This window comes from Sabethes cyaneus, chromosome 3, assembly GCF_943734655.1.
Source record: "Sabethes cyaneus chromosome 3, idSabCyanKW18_F2, whole genome shotgun sequence".
Lineage (NCBI taxonomy): Eukaryota > Metazoa > Arthropoda > Insecta > Diptera > Culicidae > Sabethes > Sabethes cyaneus.
The window spans coordinates 111,428,404-111,450,577 of NC_071355.1; the positions used below are offsets into that span (position 1 = coordinate 111,428,404).

Consider the following 22,174-nt stretch of genomic DNA (forward strand, 5'->3'; position numbering starts at 1 on the left):
GAAGTCCGCTGCCTCTTGGCTACCAGCGTTGGTCCATGGTCGGGCGTAGCCGCCTTGCGCTTGGCAAGCGGCGTACGCGCCTGACTAGGCATGGCCACAGCCTTAGCGGATTTCGCATCGCTGCAGAAGCTCTTGCCTCTCCACCTCGGCAGCTATGACGGTAGAGCGGAGGCTCACCGCCAGCTTTTTAATGTCGGGGTGGACATTTGACCTAGAGTTGATGAACGAGTACAACTCGTCCACCAACCTTTTGGCTTCCTCCAGCTTGCTACTGGCTGGAGGAAGCCCAACTTCGCCCTCAAGAGGGTGCACCACGTCCTCCGTTGACATTTGCCTACCGCTGTCGCTCGCCCTCTTGGCTGAGCTAGCAGCGGTGGCCACCTGCGTTCTAACTGGGGTGTTAGACTTTGGTGGAGTCAACTTCCTCTTCGGTATCGCCCCCGTTTTCGGAGGGCTTCCCTGTATAGGCTGTGCCCCCGATTTCGGCGGGCTTCCCTTCTTGCCCTCATTAAATAATAGGAATTTTTCCATGCTTTATGGGTTCCAACTCTAAGCCGCTATCTCCACTCGTAATTGTGTAGTCGCCTTAACGATCCCATGGTGATCTATGCAAGCAGGAAGGCCATGGCTAGGGACACTCCCCCCTACCCTTCATGGGGGCAGGGATGTCAGCATCCGATCAGCGTTAGTCAGGAATGTATCATCTGAGCCTACACCACCGCACTTTGACGTGAGTGACGAGCTTTGAAAGTACCTAGAGACCAGCCACGGTTTAACGGGACGGAAGGCAGCTGTACCATTAGCCTACTCGCCGTTTCGGGAAGGTATCACCCTTCCTTACCTAAGGTAGTAGAATAGCACAGGCGTCAGCCCTGTAGCGCCGATTCCAAACGTTTATTCCCGCCCGTCCAGTACACCATAATTAGGATCTTCCTGGAACCGATCCTAATGTGCCCATGGCACTCCTGACCCGGCTTTTTTGCTTAAAGTCCTGAGCTCTAACAGGACGCTACGACGTCCGCAGCTGGCTTATAGGAATTGAGCCCCGCTCGCCTCTTTACACCACTGCGCCACGCTACCCGCAAGCACTACGGCGCCCGTAGCTGGCTTATAGGAGTTGAGCCCCGCTCGCCTCTTTACACCACTGCGCCACGCTACCTGCAAGCACTACGGCGCTGGCAGCTGGCTTATAGGAGTTGAGCCCCGCTCGCCTCTTTACACCACTACGCCACGCTACCCTCAGGTACAACGTGCCCCCCTTTCCCTGTTAGCACACAACTGAGGGTGCAACCAAAGACTGGTATTTGGTCAACCCTAGGCCCAGTTGCGTCCCGGCCGGTACCGCGTGGAGGTAGGGATAAGAGTTCCCGCTCCCATCTTAGTGGCTATACGGAGGCGCGCAAAGTCGAATGCGACTTTGTTCGGCACCTTAACCTCGCTGGGTTAGGGCCTTAAACAGGTTTTTATCTCTGTTATACTATATAACAAAGGTTTAGAAATTGGTCGAAAAACGTGAAATAGAACCAAGGCCCGGAGGGCCAATTTATATGACAATCGATAGGGTTCGACGAATTGAGCAATGTCTGTATGTGTGTGTGTGTGTGTGTGTGTGTGTGTGTGTGTGTGTGTGTGTGTGTGTGTGTGTGTGTGTGTGTGTGTGTGTGTGTGTGTGTGTGTGTGTGTGTGTGTGTGTGTGTGTGTGTGTGTGTGTGTGTGTGTGTGTGTGTGTGTGTGTGTGTGTGTGTGTGTGTGTGTGTGCGTGTGTGTGTGTGTGTGCGTGTGTGTGTGTGTGTGTGTGTGTGTGTGTGTGTGTGTGTGTGTGTGTGCGTGTGTGTGTGTGTGCGTGTGTGTGTGTGTGTGTGTGTGTGCGTGTGTGTGTGTGTGTATGTATGTGTGTGCAGTTCATTTTCAATCGCCTGTTTCTCGGAGATGGCTGAACCGATTCATCCGCTATTACTTTCGTTTGAAAGGTATTCATGCCTAGTATATCACTATTCAGTTGTTTCGTGGTACGACGTTTCGTTTAAAAGTTATGAGCAAAAATGTGGAAACTACGTGACACGGTTTTTTCCAAAAATTTTAATGATCTTAATACCAAATGAAAACTCTTGCTATCTTTAAACTTTTTACCAAGTTTCATTGAAAACCAATATTCAGTTTAAAAGTTACGCTTAAAAAACCTGTTTTGACAAGGTCCAAATGATCGCCTGTTTCTCAGAGATGGCCAAACCGATCTATGCGCTATTAGTTTCATTTGAAAGGTAATATAGCCGGATAGATCACTATTGAATTGTTTTTTGATTGGACGTTTAGTTTGAAAGTTATGAGCAACCGTATACACCGCACCAAAATTAACTATAATTTATAATAATTTTAACCAAGTTAATTTGCCTAATTTCAATTATTTTAATGTCAAACGAGAGGTTTTGACACTACGAATATATATGCAAAATTTCATAAGAATTGGTTTTTCCGGTCAAAAGATATTAACCCTCGAACACTCGCGCCAACATTTGTAACACGGTTACTCGCGCGCAAAATAGCCCAAAACCAAAGAAAACGTGCGTACTAGAGTTTTGACTAGGAAAACTTGGTTTTAAGTTTATCGAAGCTTTGGAAGAGTTTTTTGAAATTGAATGCTCTATCGTCTGGTAGAATTTAAATTTTGACTAATCCCCCTAAAAGTGAAATAAAAAGATTATTTTCCTTCAGTTTCAGTATAACACATTGATGTGTTCTGCAAAGTTTTAGAGCATATTATTACAAGAAATTTTGCTGAAGACAGTAACCTTCTATCTCTGCAGCGAAGATAGAGAAATCTTATTTATTGTACATGCACTTGTAAACTCAGTTTTGACGTAGGACTACGTCTTACGGCAAGTTTTGAGATAGGGTGTCATTCCAAAAAATCGAAAAACGCGAGCGTCACGAAAAATGAAAGGTTTTGAACGCTAATAGCTCAGCGGTTTTCCGATCGATTTTCAATATTCTTACACCAATCGATCGGTAAATCTTCTAATAATTGACCCAAATGAAGAAAAGTATGCATCCTTGATGTTGAACTATTGAAAAATTGAAAATAATGAACCTATGTTTTACCAGACTTCTCGCTTCGTGATTGGTTGGAAGATTCTTTGCGTTGATCTAAACACCTATACCAATTTGATATCTGTGCTTGGGAAGTACGTCAAAATAAGTGACAAAGTTTCCTCATTTCAACAAGATTTCTTAACACCGCGGTTAAACCTAGACCATTTTGATGTCCTTGCTTGGGAAGTACGCCAGAAAGAGTGACAAAGCCCCCTCGTGCCAACAGATTTCTTACGAACGCGAATAAACCTAGTCCAATTTGATGTCTGTGTTAGGGAAGTGTGCCAGAAAAAATGACGCAGGTTCGTTGTCCAAACAGATCGCAAATTCTTTACTGCGAGACGATTAAACCTCGGCGAATTTGATATCTGTGTTGGAGAAATGTGCTACAGCTGTAGTGTTCGATTATAATTGGCCTTGCCAGCGTTGAAAGAGATTTCGTAGGCTGCTCGCACTTACAGGAAATCTCGTGCCGAACTGTCAACGCGTGAGTGTTGACAAAAGCAAAAATACTTCCCTTTCTTTTTTTCTCACGCAAAACCCTGAACAATATCAGCAACGCTGGCAAGGCCAATACGACTCTGTAGGAATACGCATTCTTGCCGATGCCGTTTCATTAGAAGTGTAGTGAAAAGATGTGCTGTTGATAAAATAGGATTGAACTGGTAAAATCCCTTCAACGTGGGGAACCATGGGTAATAAAAACAATCTTTAATTTCAGTAAGGTAGCAGGAAAGCAATAGTTTGTGTTCTTGATTTGTTAAATTGTTTTCAAATGCACAATCTTTTGAGAATTGAACGTATGCAATGTTACTACTTTGATAAATGTTACATACAACGCATGTATATATGTTGCATATAGCATGTATACATGAAGAATCGAATGATTTTTTTTTTTTTTTTTTTTAGAATGGGATTTGACTACTTTGTCCATTAATTTGAACTTTTGTAGTATATCCCTGTTTACCGTACGTGCCATGCAAGCCAATTGCCATTATAGACAACTAGTCATTTGCTCCTGCACGCTCCCAGTCAGGTATAATATGGTTTATGAAACCGATAACCTTCCCGGGATTGGCAGACCAAATTTCACTAGGAGATAAGCATCTCTTGTCAAGAAATTTAGCTCTGCTCGTGTAAAGCGCACTACAACTGCAGAGCAGGTGCTCCGACGTTTCGCTTTCAAGATTGCAGAAGCGACAGACATCATTGTCAACACGACCCATGTTCTTCAAATGATGTCTACTCGGACAGTGCCCTGTTACTAGGCCGGTGTATGTACACAGAGCTCTCTTGTTGAGCTCTATGAGCTTTTTAGTAGTTTTTACGTTTGGATTAATGAATCTTTTCGACTGGTTACAACCTCTGACAGCCATCCAATTGGCCGTCACCTTTTGTTCTTCCCAGCGTTTAAGTTCCATTTTGATTGTGCATTTTGATATACCGCAAAAAGGCTCCGGACCGATGAATTCCGAATTGGAGCCCGCTTTAGCTAGCTCGTCTGCTATTTCATTGCCTTCAATGCCACAATGCCCTGGAACCCAGTATAGATTTACTGTATTCATTTGGCATAGCTGCCGTAATGAAAGAATGCAATCCCAGACTATTTTTGATGTGCATTTGCAAGCGCTTATCGCTTTCAATGCTGCTTGACTGTCAGAGAAAATGCATATATTTGCATGCTTATATCTTCTTCTCAAGCAAACATTCACACATTCAATTATTGCAAAGATCTCCGCCTGAAACACAGTTGGCCATAGTCCCATAGCCACTGATATTTTTGTTCCAGGGCCATAGATTCCAGCACCAGTTTTTGAACCAATTTTTGAGCCATCCGTGAAAAATATCGTTGAGCCTTGACGAACCATAGAAACTCCCCTCTCCCAGTCGGAGCGTGAAGTTTCACACACCTTGTAGGGAGTATCATAGTTATCCTCCGGATTCATCCAATCTCCGTTCATACTTAGCACGGGCCCGATTTTGAAAAGTTTCAGAATATTCATGTGACCAGAAAGATCCGAAATATGCCTGAACCTTTTAAGCCTTAGAGCACTTTTTTCCGCTTCTATTTGTACGAATTCATGCAAAGGCAGCAGATTGAGAATTGCATTTAGGGCTTTCGATGGAGTGCTACGCATCGCTCCCGTTATTGCAATGCTCGCAAGTCGTTGGAGTTTTGCAAGTTTTGCTTCGGCGGTAACTTCTTTTGTTTTTGGCCACCACACTAACGAGGCGTACGTTACTTTTGGTCGTATGATAGCCGTGTAGATCCACATGATCATTTTAGGTTTTAAACCCCATTTTCTACCAACGGTTTTCGAGCACAACCATAATGCACTGACTGCCTTGCTTATCACGGCGTCGAGATGTGCATTCCAGTTGAGCTTAACATCTAGGACCAATCCTAGAAATTTGACCTGTTCACTAAATTGGATTTCTCTGTTTTCCAGCTTGAGAGGCTTCAAGTTGAGTTTCCTCCTCTTTGTGAATGGGACGATTACGACTTTTGCCGGATTAATGCTAAGGCCCTCCTTTCTACACCAGATTTGGGTATGTTTCAGAGCCTGTTGCATTCTTTCTGAAACCGTATTATCGAATTTCCCTCTTACCATGATGACCAAATCGTCTGCAAAGCCTACAACTTCGAAACCTTTTGCTTCAAGAGTTCTGAGTAAATCGTCTACCACCAAGGACCACATAAGTGGCGAAAGAACACCTCCTTGAGGACAACCTTTCATAGCCTTTATCATTATAGACGATCCACCAAGCTTAGAAGTGATTTCTCTTTTTGCAAGCATTGTATGAATCCAGTCAACAATGTACTTGTTAAATTTTCTTCGTTTCATAGCATTTTCCATAGATGTGTAGGAAGTATTATCGAAAGCTCCCTCAATATCCAAGAATGAACAAAGAGCGAGTTCTTTAACTGAAAAGGATTTTTCAATTCTTCCCACAAGCGAATGGAGCGCTGTGACTGTTGAGCTGCCAGCTCGGGATGCATATTGAAATTTAGATAATGGATAAGATTGCATGTACGTTGAATCGATGTAATCCTTTAGAACTTTTTCCATTGTCTTCAACAGTACCGAAGATAGACTAATGGGTCTGAAGGATTTGGGATTCGTCCTATCTCTCCTACCACCTTTTGGTATGAAGATGACTTTTACTAATCGCCATGTCGATGGAATATAATTCAACCTTAAGCTTGCCCTGAAAACCTTAGTAAGGGTCGGTATTAGGATTGCTTCACCCTTTTGAAGCAAGGCTGGAAAAATCCCATCGACGCCTGCAGATTTAAAGGGTTGGAAAGATCTGACAGCATTTTCCACTCTAGCTGTTGTAAAAATTTCGTCAGCAATGTTTAGTGGTAGATCTTCTGCCCTGCTAGACTCTGATAAGATCTCTGCAGAACTTACTACGCCAATGCTTTCCGAAACCCCACATTCAGTCGAGCCCGGAAAATGAGTTTCCATCATCAGTCTTAGAGTATCGTTAGGAGTTTTAGTGGAAGCCCCATCCTGATACCTAAGGTTGCCTAGTTCTATCGTATGATCTTTAGCAAGGGTTTTATGTAGTCTTGCAACTGTTGGAGTATTATTTATGGATTCGCACGTTCTCATCCATGTTTTCCTCTTAGATTTCCTAATTTCGTTTTTGTATTCAGTGAGGACCTTCCTATATTGAGCCCAATTTGAAGTGCGTTTTGCTAGATTAAACATTTTCCGAGTACCTTTCCTAAGACGTTCCAACTTGAGATTCCACCACGGCACGTCCCTGTTAGAGGACGACTGCTTAATAGGACAGCTGATGTTGTAGGCATTAAGAATTACTTCGTTTAACTTTTGTGAGAGTGATTCAAGCTGTTGATTTGAGTCAACACTACCATAATTATTAAGTTCATTTGTGTTTAAGTAATGAGTATACTGATCCCAATTTGTTTTCCTAGGATCGCGGAATGTTACGGGCGGAGTACCGCCTTCCCCCCATTCAAAAACAATGTGTTTATGGTCAGAGAGTGAAGTTTCGTCTGAAACGTGCCAGTTCCGTATTTTTTCCGAGATTACAGAGCTACACAGTGTTAGATCTAAAACTTCTTCCCTGATTGCATTTGAAAACGTAGGCTTATTACCCAAATTACATATGTCTATGTTGTTATGTGACAAATATTCAAGAAGATTCTCACCTCTAGTATTAATGTCGGTACTGCCCCACACGGTATGATGTGCATTCGCGTCACATGCAATGATGAAGGACCTGTTGACTTCCCGGCAATATCTGATGAACGACGCGATCTCAGGAGGAGGCACCTCTGGGACATCACCCGGAAAGTACGCTGAAGCCATTATGACCTCTGTCTTTCCCCTGGTGGTTGGTACCTCAACCATGACCGCAACGATGTCACGTTTAATGAATTCTGTAATGGAATAGCATTTTAGTGTATCTTTAACGAGAACTTTGTAATCGAATGATTACAAGCATGAATACATGCTACTATCACTACAAAGAGACTTACGTAGTCCTGCGTCACCTATATATGCGATCGTGCCTTGTACACAACCCCTCTGATTTTTTCTATTTTAGCTCTTTTTGTAATTGTTGTATGACTTTTTCAAGTATTACAAAGTTGTACAAATAGTAAAAATACACAACATTGCTGAAGGTGGTATAGCTATATGTCTGCTTGTTTAGGATCTGTAGAGCTTTGATTATAAAAAACACCCTAATTTTGACTCCGAATTATTCGATTACCAACACACGGATACATTTTAACATTTTACATTTGCTGATGGTTTTGCTGCATACCGACACCATTTTTCTATATGAAGAAACTAGAGAAAATTCCAGTTGGGGCCAATTGCGGTACACCTTACGTGCTGCTTGCTTCGTTTCTGTGATGTCGGTTTATGCTGATCTATTTTCCTAACAAAAGTATTAATACATCGAATAATTCTGCCATTTTGCTCATAACAAGTTTATTGAAGAACATACGTTAGTTAAACAGTGATTTGTAACTATATAACAATATGGCATTCAAAAACCTACACATGTTGTATAAAATACAATAGCGTGAGTAACCGAAGGTTAATAAAAATTGATGAAATTTATTCAAGAAAGCTTTATTGATGTGAATCAAATAGAATGGCATTACAGGAAATTATACATAGTTCAAAAACCTATAAACTAGACCTTTACTACGCAATGTATATGTTGAAAAATAATATTTCATCTTACAACTTACTTTTACTTGCACTTACCCACATTAGTAGCAACTTACTCAACAATTTCATGAGAAAAGGAACTATTATAATTTATAAGTGCTTCTATTTTGTTCAAATTTTGTAAACTTATTCAATTTCCAAAAAAATTATGTAAACCAACGCACAATGCAACGTTAACCAATAGATGCATTATTTTCCGAAGACGTGTCGATTTCTATTTCAAATAGCAAGTAAGACCGTATAACAAAGGTTACTTTCAACACTAGGGGGATTAAATCAGGTTTTTTATTATTGATCAATCTCCTCTAAAGTGAAAAAATTCCTTTTTTGCAATTTTTTTACTAATGATTACGATGATGATGATGATAATGATGATTTTTAAGTAAAAAAATTGATTCCATCATCTCAGGATTTATTTTTGTTTTGTTCGCCGATAAAAGGGATATAAGAAAGGAATTTTGTAGTTTTAGGGAGGTGAATCAATACTTGTGAAGTTGGAATCATCATGTTGCATTAAAACTATAACATTAAGGTTTAAAATAAATAATTGAAAAAAAATTTTTTTTTGGTCGGATAATCGAGTCCAAAAACCCGGATAATCGAATCCCCGGTTAATCGAATCCCCGGATAATCGAGTCCGGCCTGTAGTATAACAAAGGTAAAAATGGATTTCTGTCTGTCTGTCTGTCGAGATGTTCCCTATTGAATCAAAAACTACTGAACCAATCGGCGCGAAAATTTGCATGTAGAGGTTTTTGGGGCCAGGAAAAGTTTTAGTGATGGTTAGAGACCCCTCCCCCCACTAAGAGGGGGGGCTGCCATACAAATGAAACACAAATTTCTGCATAACTCGAGAACTAATCAAGCAAATAGAACAAAATTTAGTATGTGGGTGTTTTTGGTGACAAGAATTTATTCGTTGGTAAATTGGGACCCCCCTCCACTTCAGAAGGGGCATTATGACTCCTCTCCCTTTTAAGAGGGGGAGGGGCTTCCATACAGATGAAATACAAATTTCCTCATAACTCAAGAACTAATCAAGCAAATGGAACCAAATTTGGCATGTGAAAGTTTTCGAGGGCAAGAATATTTTCTATGGTAAATTAAGGCCCCTCCCTACTTTAAGAGGGGTGGCTCCTATTCAAACGAAATACAAATTTCCTCATAACTCGAGAAATAATCAAGCAAATGGAACCAAATTTGGCATGTGAGTGTTTTTGGAGACAAAAATTTTTTCTATGATGAATTGGGACCCCTCCCCACTTTAGGAGGGGGGATCCTATACAAATGAAATACAAATTTCCTCATAACTCGAGAACTAATCAAGCAAATGGAACAAAATTTGGCATGTGAAAGTTTTCGAGAAAAAGAATATTTTCTATAGTGAATTAGGACCCCTCCCCACTTTAAGAGGGGGAGCTCCTATACAAACGAAATACAAATTTCCTCATAACTCGAGAACTAATCAAGCAAATGGAACCAAATTTAGCAGGTGGGTGTTTTCGAGTGCAAGAATATTTTCTATGGTGAATTAGGACCCCTCCCCACTTTAGGAGAGGGATACAAATGAAAAACAAATTTCCTCATAACTCGAGAACTAATCAAGCAAATGGAACCAAATTTGACATGTAAGTGGCTTTGGAGGCAAGATTTTTTTCTATGGTGAATTGAGACCCCTCTCCTCTTTAGAAAGCGAGTTATGACCCATCTTCCCTTTAAGAGGGTGGGCTTCCATACAAATGAAATGCAAATTTCCTCTTATCTCGAGAATTAATCAAACAAATGGAACCAAATTTGGCATGTGGGAGTTTTAGATGGCTGAAATTTTTTCTATGGTGAATTCTGACCCCTTCCCCTTTTAAGAGGGGGGCTCCCATACAAATTAAATACAAATTTCCTTATAATTTGAGTACTAATGAAGCAAATGGAACCAAATTTGGCATGTGGGGCTTTTAGGGGGCAGAAATTTTTTCTATGATGAATTAAGATCCTTTCCCTGTTTAGAAGGAGGGGCTCTCATACAAATGAAATTCAAATTTCCTTATAACTTGAGAAGGCACCGGATTACAACAATCCCGCTCAACTCCATCAATGGGTATGAGCGGTCCGTAAACTGTGTACAGCAATCGAGGCCTGCCACAAAAGACGATCATTAAGACTGTCGCAGTGGCCTTTTAACCCAATGCCCTTCTGGCATACAAAAAAAATAACTTGAGAACTAATCAAGCAAATGGAACCAAATTTGGCATGTGGGAGATTTTGGAGTCTTAAATTTTTTTATGAGGGGGTGAGAGGTCTCCCTTGTGGTAGGGGGATATGGACTCTCATACAAATAAAACAGAAATTTTTGCGAAACTCAAAAACTAATCGAACTCAAGAAATTCGAGGCTCTTCCATAAAACAGTCAATAACAAGACCACAAAAACTATCTATAGTAACACTAGATCATTCAGGACGAGACGGCCGCGAGTGTTGCCGGTGACCCGCCGTCGGAAGCACCGCCCACTGAGGGGAGGCAACTCGCCGCAGAAATCACGACCGAACGAGCCACAGCGAGTAAGGAGAGGATCGCGAAATGGTAGTTTCCACAAAAAAGTTTTCTGTGAAATGGTACATTCCGCTTAAGGTTTTTCGCAAAATGATATTCGGCGAAATGTTGTACAATCATGGCGAATATTACCATCCGCTTTCTGGCTATGCAATGGGGGGACAGGGGAGTTGTTTTCTACTTTACTGTGAGGAAAAATTGCAAATTTGTATATTAAACTACCCATTCCTGGTAACTAATAAGCATTAACATAAGCAGCAAATCAGCGTATCTGGCATTTTATACTGCACGTTGTTGTATATTAGCTTTTTGACTGCATTCAGGCTTGGCATACACTTTGCGCTTCGATTTTGCTCTTTTGATTACTGCATCTCAGCCAAGCAAAATTTGAAAAAGTGATGTATGGGGCTTTTGTAGAATTTGTTATTATCTACAATATTGCTGAAGTAAGCATTACTGTGCATTTTGTATTTATGACGCTATAAGGCTGCTACCCTCTTGGTAGCAAAAAGAGCGCTCTTTTTGCTACCAACGGCATTGCTGCCCTACAACGCCGTAAATACTAAAGATAAAACTTCACTTTCTTCAGCAATATTATAGATAATTACTAGCTCTACAAATGCACCATACACCACTTTTTCAAATTCTGCTTGGCTGAGGAGCAGTAATGAAAAGAGCAAAATCAAAGCGAAAAGTGTATGCCAAGCCTGACTGCATTGGTGTTGTAAATTGGCATCCAAAATTGTACTCAAATTCTTCGTGTCGGTAATTAACTGTAAATTAGCATTGTCAGCACTATAAGAAGGTTATCAGTAAAGTAGCTGTATATTTTTCCAAAATAGCATTTAAGGCGACTTTAATGCTTATTGGCCTACATTTGAATAGAATTGGTGATGCTTATTGGTTACCTGGGATGCTTTCATAGTTACGTAACTGCCAAAATATATCATCTAAGGTTGAACTCCTCAGAAACTTGCAAAACTCGAGATTGTGGCAAAGATCATCTGAGATTCATGATTTATGTACAACACAGGTTAATTTGTGGCAATACGAAGTTTGTCGGATCGGCTAGTAATAGTATAAATCTGCTCAACAGAGTGCGCAAAAGTTATCCATTTCATTTGTGGTCAATAAGAATGAATCTTACATTATCCTGTAGAGCGCAAGTTCATGTTACACACTCCGGAACATCCGGTATGGGTTCTACCGGAGCTGAAAATTGGCCGTTTTGAATTCTCATCAGTAATATGGCAAATGGGGTATCAAATCAAAGGATTGTTCAACGCGAGTCCATGCGTGGACTTTTGGATGTATTTTGACCCAACCTGGACATTCCGGAATATCCGTTGTCGGTTCTACCGGAACTCAAAATTGGCCGTTTTGAATTTTCATCAGAAATATGGCAAATGGGGTTCAACAGCTCCAAAGAAACTTCAAAATAGCCAATTTCGAGTTCCCTTTGAACCAACAACGGGTATTCCGGAATGTCCAGATCGGGTCCAAATACTTCCAAAAGTCCACCCAAGAACTCGCGTTGAAAAATCCTTTGATTTCATCCCACTACTGCCGTGGTTCGGTGTAGGGTATGATGAACTAATTGTATTGAATGCATGTATGTACCTATAAAACTGGTCTGTCGGTATGTTTCTTATAGAACTGAAAACTACTGAACCGATCGGCGTGAAAACTTGCATGTAGGAGTTTTTGGGGCCAGGCAAGGTTCTTATGATGGATAGAGACCCCTCCCCGCACTAAGGGGGGCGGGGGCTCCCAAACAAATTAAAAACACAAATTTCTGCATAACTCGAGAACTAATAAAGCTAATCGAACAAAATTTGGCATGTGAGTGTTTTTGAAGACAAGATTTTTTCTATGGTGAATGAAGACCCCTCCCATCTTTATGAGGGCAATTATGAGCCCTCTCCCCTTTAAAAGGGGGGGGGGGCTGCCATACAAATGAAATACAAATTTCCTCTTAACTCCAGAACTAATCAAGCAAATGGAACAAAATTTGGCATGTGGGTGTTTTTGGAGACAAGAATTTTTTCTATGATGAATTGAGACCCCTCCTCCTATCTAGGAGGGGAATTATGACCCTTCCCCCCTTTAAGAGGGGGGCTCTCACATAAATGAAATACAATTTTTTTCAGAGCTCGAGAGCCAATCAAGCAAATGGAACCAAATTTGGCATGTGAAGGTTTTCGGAGGCAAGAATTTTTTCTATGGTAAATTAGGATCTCTCCCCTCTTCCCCCTTCTAAAGGGGGGCTCCCATACAAACGAAATACAAATTTCCTCACAAATCGAGAACTAATCAATCAAATGGAACCAAATTTGGCATGTGGGTGTTTTAGAATGAAAGAATTTTTTCTATGAAGAATTAGGACCCCTCTCCGTTTAAGGAGGTGAGGGGGCATACAAATGAAATACAAATTTCCTCATAACTCGAGAACTAATCAATCAAAAGGAACCAAATTTGGCATGTGGGTGTTTTTGGATGCAAGAATTTTTTCTATTTTTCTATTCAAAAAAAAAACTTAAAATCAAGATATCAAAAATATACCATTTTTGAAAATTTTAAATTTCTTTTGGAAAAAATAGAAGTAATTTGCAACCTTTTAAAAGTTATCCTGAGATGGAGCAACTTTCATGGACGGGCTTCGTAGAACGACTTTCATGATTTTTTTCCAACTTGGGATTTTTCAAGTAATATATTAATTTGTAATACAAATAACAATTCTTTATGTCATTTACAACAAAATTGGTCATAATAATTGTTTTTCTAAATGCAGCCGTTTTCGAGATATTTGGAGAAAAAGTTGGATTAATTTTAATATTTTAAGTTGAACAGGTCTTTTTCATATGTTACTCCAGTTGCTCCACTGTTTTTATAAAATTTCTAATTACTACATTTAATTTCCTACAACTACCGAATACATCCGAATACACTTTATTAATTCAACCTTTCGCTTTTGGGTTGTGGGTATTTTGAAAACTGCATTCGAAAAAACTGGACCCACTGATTAGTTAGTAACTTTTTGCCGCATGGGTAAACGTAACAGAAATTTTGACTAAAAATAGTTGAAAGTATGTTGTTTATATCGGCAGAGTTTTACCAAAATAGATTAAGAGATTACAGTAATATTCTTTGAACAAGAGAAAGTACGTAAAAAATTTGAGTACTTTCTTCGAAAAGCCAAATGCTTCTCATCGACGGAGGAGTAAACAGCTCAAAATCGAACACTCAACCGTATCCCAAGTAATCAGACGTTCAAGAAGCATCAGATTACCAAACGGAATGATGACAACAGTAGGAAACGCAGCACCACAGACCCGACGAATGCCAGCATGGTAGTTGCGACACGTTGTGGACTGCACGGGGACAAAGTTCAGATGGCACCAAACTGGAGTGACAAACAGAACACGGTGGCCAAAACTCGCGGAAGGAAGTTGTTCACAAAATGGTTCTGTATTGTGATGAATGACGAAACCTACCATACCAGTCCAGAAGAAGAATACGTTGCTGAAAAGGATTACCAACGAATGGCCGAAACACAAATGGCCGAATCACGAATGGCCGAAATAACAAATGGCATAATATATCTAATGGCCGAATCACGAACGGCCGAATCACAAATCGCCGAATCACGAATGGCCGAATCACAAAAGGCTGAAACACGAATGACCGAACGTCATATTCGGCCGAAAATAATCTTGGCCTTCAGCCTGCACAAATGCTGGGTATATGCTGTCCTTACTCGATGCCGCTCGTTCGGACTTAACTATGGGATAATCCCTACTAGTCAGTAAACCTAGGAAAATGCATGCACCTAAATAGTAGTGGTTTCTGCGGGGGGCTGCCCCTGGTAGTGGCCGACGCTTCCAACGGCGGGTCATCGGCGCACACTCGCGGCCTGCTGCCGTCTCGCCCTGAGTCATCTAGGAAACATTTGCTACTGACACGATCAATAGGCCTCGCACCCTATAATAAACGTAAATAATTCGCGCTTAGGGGAACAAAGAATCTTCAATAATCTATACTCTATCTACAGAAATAAAAAATAAGACGCAGAGTATGTCTTGTTTTTCTGAAACTACGGTACAAAATTATACGAAAAGCTTTTCTCCTTCACCTAGCAATGACGCGGATCATCACAGAGCTGCGAGTGGAACAAAAAGCAATAGAGGGGAAAATTTTAAAGATTTTTCAAGGGGATGTTTCAAATTCGCGGAGAGAAATAGATGAAAAAATTTATTCAAAATGTGTAAGGTTACAACATGAGCAATAAAAATGTTGTTGATTTGGGCATTCCGGAAAAATTCGGTCTTTCGTGATTCGGCCATTCGTGATTCGGCCATTCATGAATCGGCCTTTCGCGATTCGGCCTTTCGTGATTCGGCCTTCTGTAACTGTTGTTGGAATTCGGCCATTTGGATTTCGGCCATTCGATATTCGGCCATTTGTTTTTCAGCCATTCGGTACCAGCCCGTTGAATATTCGTTGTCTCGCAAACGATCTGTTGATGACGTAAAATAAGTGAGCCGTTCATTACGAGCTGGTACCGAATGGCCGAAACACAAATGACCGAAATCCAAACGGCCGAATTCCAACAACAGTCACAGAACGTCGAATCACGAATGGCCAAATCACGAAAGGCCGAATTTTCCCGGAATACCCAAATCAACAAAATTTTTATTGCTCATTTTGTTGAACCTTCTTCTTCTTCTTCAGCAGCATAGAGCCGGGGTGGCTCGTGCTGTTTCAAGCACTCGTCTCCATTCAACTCGGTCTTGGGCCACTCGTCGCCAATTTCCTAGTCGTCTCAGAAGTCGCAAATCGCTTTCGACCTGGTCGAGCCATCGTGCACGTTGGGCCCCCCTGTTCCTGGTGCCGGTGGGGTTGTTGAAGAGAACTATTTTCGTCGCACTGTCGTCCGGCATGCTTACGACGTGTCCGGCCCACCGTAGCCTGCTAACTTTCGCTAGATGTACGATGGGCGTCTCCCCAAGCAGTGCCTGTAGCTCGTGATTCATACGCCTCCGCCACTCTCCGCTTTCAGTTTGTACTCCGCCAAATCTCGTCCGCAGCACTTTCCGCTCAAACACGGCAAGGGCGCGTATGTCCTCCGTAAGCAGCGTCACGGCTTCAAGTCCATAAAGAACTACCGGTCTAATAATGGTTTTGTACATTGTTAGCTTCGTGCGGCGGCGTATGCTTCCTGATCGTAGCGTTTTACGAAGGGCAAAGTAGGCCCGATTTCCCGCTTGGATGCGCCGCTGGATCTCCTTACTAGTGTTGTTGTCCGCGGTCACCAGCGATCCCAAATACACGAACTCCTCTACCACATCTAGTTCGTCGCCGTCAACGGTTACCGTCCGTGGGAGGCACGCATTTGTTTCCTTTGAGCCTCTTCCTTTCATGTATTTGGTCTTCGACGCATTTATTTTTAGCCCAATTCTCCTAGACTCCACTTTCAGTCTGGCGTAGATTGCCTCCGCCGTCGCAAAGTTCCTGGCAATGATATCGAAGTCATCTGCAAAGCCTAGAAGTTGGCTACTCTTGGTAAAAATCGTGCCTCTCGTTTCGATGCCCGCTCGTCGGATCACCCCCTCAAGAGCGATGTTGAACAGCATGCAGGATATACCGTCACCTTGTCTCAACCCTCGTCGCGTCTCAAAGGGACTCGAGAGTGTCCCAGAGATGCGTACGAAACACATCACTCGATCCAATGTAGCTCTGATCAGTCGCGTCAGTTTGTCCGGAAAACCGTATTCGTGCATTTGTAAGACCTTACACATTTTGAATAAATTTTTTCATCTATTTCTCTCCGCGAATTTAAAACATCCCCTCGAAAACCGTTTAAAATTTTTCCCTCTATTGCTTTTTGTTCCACTCTCAGCTCTGTGATGATCAGCGTCAATGATAGGTGAAGGAAAAAAGCTTTTCGTAAAATTCTGCACCTTAGTTTCAGAAAAACAAAGCATACTTTGCGTCTTTTTTTTTTTTTATTTTAGTAGATATATGTATTATAGATGATTGATAGTTGTTTCTTCCCCTAAGCGCGAATGATTTACGTTTATTATAGGGTGCGTGGCCTATTGATCGTGTTAGTAGCAAATATTTCCTAGATGATTCAGGGCGAGACGGCCGCAGGCCGCGAGTGTGCGCCAGTGACGCGCCGTCGGAAGCGCCGGCCACTGCGGGGGGGGGGCAGCCTCCCGCAGAAACCACTACAGGGATACCTCGATATAAGACAATTTATAATTTCAAAAACTTGTCTTATATCGAAATTATCTTATATCGAAACATGATTTCTTCACAAAAATTTGGCATTAGCAGTCACCAATTTTGCTCTGTGTTGTGTGTTTATGTTTTTGACATAGGACTACGTCTTACGGCAAGTTTTGAGATAGGGTGTCATTCCAAAAAATCGAAAAATGCCAGCGTCACGAAAAATGATAGGTTTTGGGCGCTAATAGCTCAGCGGTTTTCCGATCGATTTTTACTATTTTTGCACCAATCGATCGGAAAATCTTCTACGCGTCCACACCAATAAAGAAAACTATTGATCTTAAAGAGCGCACTATTGAAAAATTGGATATAATGGAGCATTGTCCACCTAGAAATCCTCGCTTCGTAATTGGTTGTTGGCAATGACGTCATCAAAGTGGCAACGCATTTTCACGCTTCGGCTTATAATCTATTTTCAATAGATTTCCAAAATATTTACACCATTCGATCGGAAAATCGAATTGGAAAATATAGAAAACTATTGATTTTCAATGCGCGCAATTGAAAAATTGAAAATAACTAACTCGGTCTAACTAGAAATTGTCGCTTCGTGATTGGTCGAAATAATTTTCAATTATCTAGGTACAATTCAGGAATAGACGAGAAAGTCGATGGAAAGTTCCATTTATTCTACTACTAGCTGACCCGACAAACTTCGTATTGCCACAAATTAACCTGTGTTGTACATAAATCATGAATCTCGGATGATCTTTGTCACTATCTCGAGTTTTGCAAGCCCCCCAGTGGGCGGCGCTTCCGACGGCGGGTCACCGGCAACACTCGCGACCGGCTCGTCCTGAATGATCTAGTGTTACTATAGATAGTTTTTGTGGTCTTGTTATTGATTAATGTTTTATGGAAGAGTCTCGAATTTCTCGAGTTGGATTAGTTTTTGAGTTTCGCAAAAATTTCTGTTTTATTTGTATGAGAGTCCATACCCCCCTACCACAGGGGTGAGAGGTCTCTAACTATCATAAAATAAATTCAAGACTCAAAAATCTCCTACATGCTAAATTTGGTTCCATTTGCTTGATTAGTACTCAAATTATAAGGAAATTTGTATTTCATTTGTATGGGAGCCCACCCTCTTAAAAGGGAAAGGGGTCGTAATACACCACAGAAAAAAAATTCCGCCATCTAAAACTCTCACATGCCAAATTTGGTTCCATTTGCTTGATTAGTTCTAAAGTTATGAGCAAATTTGTATTTCGTTTGAATGGGAGCCCCCCCCCCCTCGTAAAAAGGTAAGAAGTCCTAATTCATAATGGGAAAAATGGTTGCCTCCAAAAACACCCACATGCCAAATATGGTTCCATTTGCTTGATTAGTTCTCGAATTATGAGGAAATTTGTATTTCATTTGTGTAGAAGCCCCCCCTCTTGAAGTGTGGAAGGATCCTAATTCACCGTAGAAAATATTTTTGCCTCCAAAAACCTCCACATGCCGAATTTGGTTCTATTTGCTTGATTAGTTCTCGAGTTATGGGGAAATTTGTATTTCATTTGTATTGGAGCCCCCCCTCCTAATGTGGGAAGAGGTCCTAATTCATCACAGAAAAAATTCTTGCCTCCAAAAACACCTACACGCCAAATTTGGTTCCATTTTCTGGATTAGTTCTCGAGTTATGAGGAAATTTGTATTTCGTTTGTATAGGACCCTCCCTCCTAAAGTGGGGAGGGGTCCCAATTCATCATTGAAAAAAAAATTGTCTCCAAAAACACACATATGCCAAATTTGGTTCAATTCGCTTGATTAGTTCTCGAGTTATGAGGAAATTTGTATTTCATTTGTACAGGAGCCCCTCCTCTTAAAGTGGGGAGGGGTCCTAATTCACCATAGAAAATTTTCTTGCTCTCGAAAACCTTCACATGCCAAATTTGGTTGCATTTGCTTGATTAGTTCTCGAGTTATGAGGAAATTTGTATGGAAGCCCCCCCTCTTAAAGGGGAGAGGAGTTATAATTCCTCTTATAAAGAGGGGAGGGGTCTCAATTCACCATAGAATAAATTCTTGTCACCAAAAAAAACACCCACATGCCAAATGTTGTTCTATTTGCTTGATTAGTTCTCGAGTTAGGAGGAAATTTGTATTTCATTTGTACAGGAGCCCCCCCTCTTAGAGTGGGGAGGGGTCCTAATTCACCGTAGAAAATTTTCCTGCCCTCGAAAACCTTCACATGCCAAATTTGGTTCCATTTGCTTGATTAGTTCTCGAGTTATGAGGAAATTTGTATGGAAGCCCCCCCTCTTAAAGGGGAGAGGAGTTACAATTCCCCTTATAAAGAGGGAGGGGTCTCAATTTACCATAGAATAAATTCTTGTCACCGAAAACACCCACATGCCAAATTTGGTTCTATTTGCTTGATTAGTTCTCGAGTTATGAGGAAATTTGTATTTCATTTGTATAGGAGCCCCCCCTCCTAAAGTGGGGAGAGGTTCTTATTCATCATAGAAAAAATTCTTGCCTCCAAAAACACCTACATACCAAATTTGGTTCCATTTGCTGGATTAGCTCTCGAGTTATAAGGAAATTTGTATTTCGTTTGTATAGGACCCCCCCCCCCCACTTAAAGTAGGGAGGGGTCCCAATTCATCATAGAAAAAAATTTTGTCTTCAAAAACACACACATGCCAAATTTGGTTCCATTTGCTTGATTAGTTCTAGAGTTATGAGGAAATTGGTATTTCATTTGTACAGGAGCCCCCCCTCTTAAAGTGAGGAGGGGTCCTAATTCAACATAGAAAATTTTCTTGCCCTCGAAAACTTTCACATGCCAAATTTGGTTCTATTTGCTTGATTAGTTCTCGAGTTATGAGGAAATTTGAAAGAAAACCCCCCCTCTTAAAGGGGAGAGGAGTTATAATTCCCCTTATAAAGAGGGGAGGGGTCTCAAATTACCCTAGAATAAATTCTTGTCACCGAAAACACCCACATGCCAAATTTGGTTCTATTTGCTTGATTAGTTCTCGAGTTATGCAGAAATTTGTGTTTCATTTGTATGGGAGCCCCCCCTCTTAGTGGGGGGAGGGGTCTCTAACCATCACTAAAACCTTTCCTGGCCCCAAAAACCTCTACATGCAAATTTTCACGCCGATTGGTTCAGTAGTTTTTGATTCTATAAGGAACACAGGACAGACAGACAGACAGACAGACAGACAGACAGACAGACAGACAGACAGAAATCCTTCTTTATAGGTATAGATAACAAAGTTACAAGAGAACTAAATAGTTCCTTATTAAATAATTCCTTATTCTGCTGTGCCACCAACGGCAACGAGCGGTGATGCAGATATTTGAGTGATTCCACGAAGTTTCGCAAATCGATTTTAATTTGTCATTTTTGATTTAGCTGAAACTTTGCATAACTGTTATGTTTAAAAAAATATTAATATTTTTTTTTGAAACGATGATTCTACAATTGATGAAGGGACGGTAGGGGAAAGTAATGAAGAAGGATTTTTTCCGGGAATGAAGGGAAAGGGTGGAAAGGAAGGGGGGGTGTAATAGGTAGCTATGCTTAACAAGTTGTCGTTGTGACTCCTATCTTTTGTCCAATGCTGGAAGGTGCATGGGTCGAACCAAGCTGTAATCAGAGATTATAACCGGATTTGAACCCACAACACCTGCCCGGGCGTGTCGCTCACTGGTACCCGTGTACACGCCCTGGCAGGTGTTGTGGGTTCAAATCCGGTTATAATCTCTGATTATAGCTTGGTTCGACCCATGCACCTTCCAGCATTGGACAAAAGATAGGAGTCACAACGACAACTTGTTAAGCATAGCTACCTATTACCCCCCCCCTTCCTTTCCACCCTTCCCCTTCATTCCCGGAAAAAATCCTTCTTCATTACTTTCCCTTACCGTCCCTTCATCAATTGTAGAATCATCGTTTCAAAAAAAAAATATTAATATATGCCTGACCGCATTTCAAGGTCATGACTAAAGTCACGAGTTTGGTCAATTAAAAAAATGTTATTTTTTTAAGATCTAGACTGCTTTTTCAAAATGGCCTAACCAAAAATGGTGCTAACCCATTAAATATTTTATATTGGAAAAATGGTTTATTTGATCGAAATAGTGTGTTGGCTCTGGCAGCACGGAGTGAGGTTTCGCCTTCTCACTTCGCAGCTGGTGCTAACGGGCGCACAATAGGCGAGTTTTTCTAGCCGTTCTGGCAGCCACATTTACTTGATCGTCAAGCCAACTACCCGACCGATCTGTCCACTCGGCAGTTAGCCTTCAGTCACCTTCGATATCGCATACAAATCAGTTGTCGTTAAAGAGATCTCTCTATTTAATAAATGTTAACTGAAACCCTAAATTGTTTGTCATCTTTAAGTTTAATACCATTAAAATAAATTAAGTGTGATACCAAAGTGATTCTCTTTGCCACCCGTGATCCGAAATCACCTACGGAACTACTACGGACGTCTACGACTTAACAGTTCCCCATAGCCACTTGCTATAATTCGAGTTCCGGGTGGACCGAAGTTCATACAACACCATCAGACACAACGTAGGACCACCTATCGGGGATCAACCCTTCTGGCAAGCGCCATCATAAAACTGGTGCCGTGACCAGGATCGGTCACATCGTCCGGATTCAACAATCATCCGAAGCACGTGAGACGCTTTTCTGGGCGCTGCCATTTTGTTCCGGCCATCTTTATAGGCGTATATCCTAATTATACAAGGCTCGAATAATCGGCCATCAGGTAATTACCTGTCCGATTGATATTTTGTGGCTCGCAGGTACCCTTAGATTCCCGTTTCGTTTCTTTGCATACTTTGGCGACGGACCGGATCGTGATTGCTGCCAAGCCGTTTGGAGTACATCTTGACCGCCACCGGTCACCGTCACCGAGAGGACAATTTGTCCAACCGCTCTATTGTTCGAGCACCGCCATTGTGTTTTTGGCCATTAAGCGCCATTACAGCGAGCTTGGAAAGTCCAAGAGACGCTATTCCACCATTGCATCCCGGCAATTCGGTGGATTGTTACAACAATCATCGCTACCAATCGTCA

The 22,174-nt window shown here is 41.4% G+C and overlaps 1 protein-coding gene across 1 annotated transcript in view; it reads right to left on the reverse strand.

Annotated features, from left to right (window-relative positions):
• The window catches only part of LOC128744243 (clathrin heavy chain), a 356,313-nt gene that overhangs the window by 141,336 nt on the left and 192,803 nt on the right, over positions 1-22,174 (reverse strand). The gene's annotated exons all lie outside the window — the stretch shown is intronic.